The 3832-nt window shown below is 56.6% G+C and overlaps 1 long non-coding RNA gene across 1 annotated transcript; it reads left to right on the forward strand.

Moving 5' to 3' along the window:
- On the forward strand, positions 1–1607 carry LOC137161236 (uncharacterized). The gene is made up of 2 exons (XR_010922049.1): positions 1–461; positions 626–1607. It is a non-coding gene; the product is annotated as an uncharacterized lncRNA (long non-coding RNA).
- The last annotated feature ends 2225 nt before the right edge of the window (positions 1608–3832 follow it).

Genomic DNA, 3832 nt, shown 5'->3' on the forward strand with positions numbered 1-3832 from the left:
TATCTGCTGAAGGGCTGGCGGGTCCGAGCCGTTGTTGAGGGGCCCCGTGTGTGGGGAGCCTTTCTCTCCCAGGGCCAGGGGCCGTGGGGTCAGTGGAGATGCTCTGTTCTTTGAGGTCCCCTCCTCCCACCATGGCTTTGAATCACAGGTGTCTGGTCCCTCCCTGTGGTGTCCTCCCCTTGGTGCTGGTTACCTTGAGAGGACGTGAGCATCCTATTTGGAGTGTGGGGAAAGGGATAAGGGCATGTTTGAAAGTGTGGGTTCATATTTATAAATGGAGAGGATTTGAGTGGTTGTGCATGGAGTCTGTTGTGCAATTTCAAGGGTTTTATCATGATGTGTCTTGTCTTTCTAGGTTCTGTAAGATGATGTGGTGAAGTCTGGGAAAGAGCAGGTGAAATGAAAGTGTGCTGAGGATGAAGTCTGTTCTGTGGTCATGGATCGCTTGAGTGCTTTGCTAGGTATGTATGTGTATTGATGTTGATGTTTGTGTGTGGCACAGTTAAGGTCTTCCACTGGGTGCATGGCAGTGGGTATCACAGTTGTGTATCTGGTTGTATTTGATATGTTTTGCAGCAGCCCTGTGGTGGTTGCAGGTGTTGAGAAATGTTTTATGTCATTGCAGGGGTAAGGAGTTTGAAGCTGAAGATCGCCCTGTGATATGAGTGTTTGTAGGAGAAGACTGCAGTGTCTTTCTTTTTGTATTTGTTTTTTTTGGGAGCTAAAATGTATAATGTGTGTTTCTGGGTTTGATATGAAGCGTCTTCTGAAGTTCAGGGCTAGATTGTAATGGAGCAATGGGCTCGTCATTGTGTAGAGATTTGTAATATGTACAAGTATTTGAGGATACTGGTATTTGGGGTATTAGTATTTGTAACATGGTGAAGTGGTTGGAAGTCATTGTTGACATCTGTAGTGTCATGTGTAATGTTTTGGGTGTTTTACATCACTTGTGTCTTTGCCATGGGAGGGTCACTTAGATAGACATAGTCAACATATTATATCTGTGTTCAGTATGACAGACAGTCATCTGACAACTTTTGTAGATAGATATAGTAATGTGTTAATACATTGAATGTTTTGCTGTAGTGTTTGCACTTTTGTAATCAGTCAGGTTTGCATTTAGGTCGGATGACTCATGAGTCATCCACCTCCTAGCATTTTCAATTGTCAATCATCTCTGTGATGATTATCAACCCTGGTGCGGTGCAGTCAAACAGCCCCAAGGCTGATGTTTGTTGCAATTTGTCAGCCTTTCGGCTGTTTCGCTGCACCGCACCAGGGTTGGGGCTGTCCCGGACAGTCTTTGACTTAACTATTTTGGCCATGTAAGAGGTGGGGAGGGAACGTGCAGGCTAGTTGTGGTGCGCTGTACCCCAGGGTGGGAAAGATGGTAGTGGGGTGTGATTGTGTACTGGGAGCAGATCGTGTTTTTAAATGAGTAAGTGGACAGGAAGGCGTATGTGTTGTTATGTAGGTTGAGCAGGGTAATTGAAGATGATGTCATGTAACCCTAACATGTTAATGTGTGTCAGCTGTATAAGAGTGTTCCATGCTGGATGTATTGTAATGTTGTGTTGCCAAATAAAATATGTACTTTGAGATGACTGCTTTGTGTGTCGCTGCTGATTTCAAAACATGGTGCAAAGGTGTACAGGAAGGGGAAAGGGTGGGATGAGACAATATGCCTAATACCAGTGCCTCATGGTCTGGCCCCTTAGGATTTGGGTTTGCAGGGTTTGGGTCTCGGTCCCTAGGGTTTGGGTCTCGGTCCCTAGGGTTTGCTTCGGTGGGGTTTGGGTCTCGGTCCCTAGGGTTTGGGTCTCGGTCCCTAGGGTTTGGGTCTCGGTCCCTCGGGTGTCCCTCTTGGTCCCAGGGTTTGGGTCTCGGTCCCTAGGGTTTGGGTCTTGGTCCTAGGGTTTGCAGGGTTTGGGTCTCGGTCCCTAGGGTTTGGGTCTCGGTCCCTAGGGTTTGCAGGGTTAGGGTTTGGGTCTCGGTCCCTAGGGTTTGGGTCTCGGTCCCTAGGGTTTGCAGGGTTAGGGTTTGGGTCTCGGTCCCTAGGGTTTGGGTCTCGGTCCCTAGGGTTTGCAGGGTTAGGGTTTGGGTCTCGGTTGGGTCTCGGTCCCTAGGGTTTGCAGGGTTAGGGGGTCCCTAGGGTTTGCAGGGCAGGGTTAGGGTTTGGGTCTGGTCCCTAGGGTTTGGGTCTCGGTCCCTAGGGTTTGGGTTTGGTCCCAGGGTTTCGGTCCCTAGGGGGTTTGGGTCTCGGTCCCTAGGGTTTGGGTCTCGGTCCCTAGGGTTTGGGTCTCGGTCCCTAGGGTTTGGGTCTCGGTCCCTAGGGTTTTGGGTTCGGTCCCTAGGGTTTGGGTCTCGGTCCCTAGGGTTTGGGTCTCGGTCCCTAGGGTTTGGGTCTCGGTCCCTAGGGTTTGCAGGGTTAGGGTTTGGGTCTCGGTCCCTAGGGTTTGCAGGGTTAGGGTTTGGGTCTCGGTCCCTAGGGTTTGGGTCTCGGTCCCTAGGGTTTGCAGGGTTAGGTCTTTGGGTCTCGGTCCCTAGGGTTTGGGTCTCGGTCCCTAGGGTTTGCAGGGTTAGGGTTTGGGTCTCGGTCCCTAGGGTTTGGGTGGTCCCTAGGGTTTGCAGGGTCTTCGGTCCCTAGGGTTTGGGTCTAGGGTCCCTAGGGTTTCAGGGTCCGGTCCCTAGGGTTTGGGTCTCGGTCCCTAGGGTTTGCAGGGGGTTTGGGTCAGGGTCCCTAGGGTCCCGGTCCCTAGGGTTTGCAGGGGGGTAGGGTTTGGGTCGGTCCCGAGGGTTTGGGTCTCGGTCCCTAGGGTTTGCAGGGTTAGGGTTTGGGTCTCGGTCCCTAGGGTTTGGGTCTCGGTCCCTAGGGTTTGGGTCTCGGTCCCTAGGGTTTGGGTCTCGGTCCCTAGGGTTTGCAGGGTTAGGGTTTGGGTCTCGGTCCCTAGGGTTTGGGTTAGGGTTTGGGTCCCTAGGGTTTTGGTCCCTAGGGTTAGGGTTTGGGTCTCGGTCCCTAGGGTTTGCAGGGTCCCTAGGGTTTGGGTCTCGGTCCCTAGGGTTTGGGGGTCCCAGGGTTAGGGTTCCCTAGGGTTAGGGGTCTCGGTCCCTAGGGTTTGGGTCTTGGTCCCTAGGGTTTGGGTCGGTCCCTAGGGTTTGGGTCTCGGTCCCTAGGGGGTTTGGGTCTCGGTCCCTAGGGGGTTTGGGTCTCGGTCCCTAGGGTTTGGGTCTTGGTCCCTAGGGTTTGCAGGGCCAGGCCAGGCCAGGCCAGGCCAGGCCAGGCCAGGCCAGGCCAGGCCAGGCCAGGGCCAGGGGGCCAGGCCAGGCCAGGCCAGGCCAGGCCAGGCCAGGCCAGGCCAGGCCAGGCCAGGCCAGGCCAGGCCAGGCCAGGCCAGGCCAGGCCAGGCCAGGCCAGGCCAGGGCCAGGCCAGGCCAGGCCAGGCCAGGCCAGGCCAGGCCAGGCCAGGCCAGGCCAGGCCAGGCCAGGCCAGGCCAGGCCAGGCCAGGCCAGGCCAGGCCAGGCCAGGCCAGGCCAGGCCAGGCCAGGCCAGGCCAGGCCAGGCCAGGCCAGGCCAGGCCAGGCCAGGCCAGGCCAGGCCAGGCCAGGCCAGGCCAGGCCAGGCCAGGCCAGGCCAGGCCAGGGCCAGGCCAGGCCAGGCCAGGCCAGGGCCAGGGCCAGGCCAGGCCAGGCCAGGCCAGGCCAGGCCAGGCCAGGCCAGGCCAGGCCAGGCCAGGCCAGGCCAGGCCAGGCCAGGCCAGGCCAGGCCAGGCCAGGCCAGGCCAGGCCAGGCCAGGCCAGGCCAGGCCAGGCCAGGCCAGGCCAGGCCAG

This window comes from Emydura macquarii, unplaced genomic scaffold (assembly GCF_026122565.2).
Source record: "Emydura macquarii macquarii isolate MOO-44397 ecotype Brisbane River unplaced genomic scaffold, CSIRO-AGI_Emac_v2 contig_2288, whole genome shotgun sequence".
Classification (NCBI taxonomy): domain Eukaryota; kingdom Metazoa; phylum Chordata; order Testudines; family Chelidae; genus Emydura; species Emydura macquarii.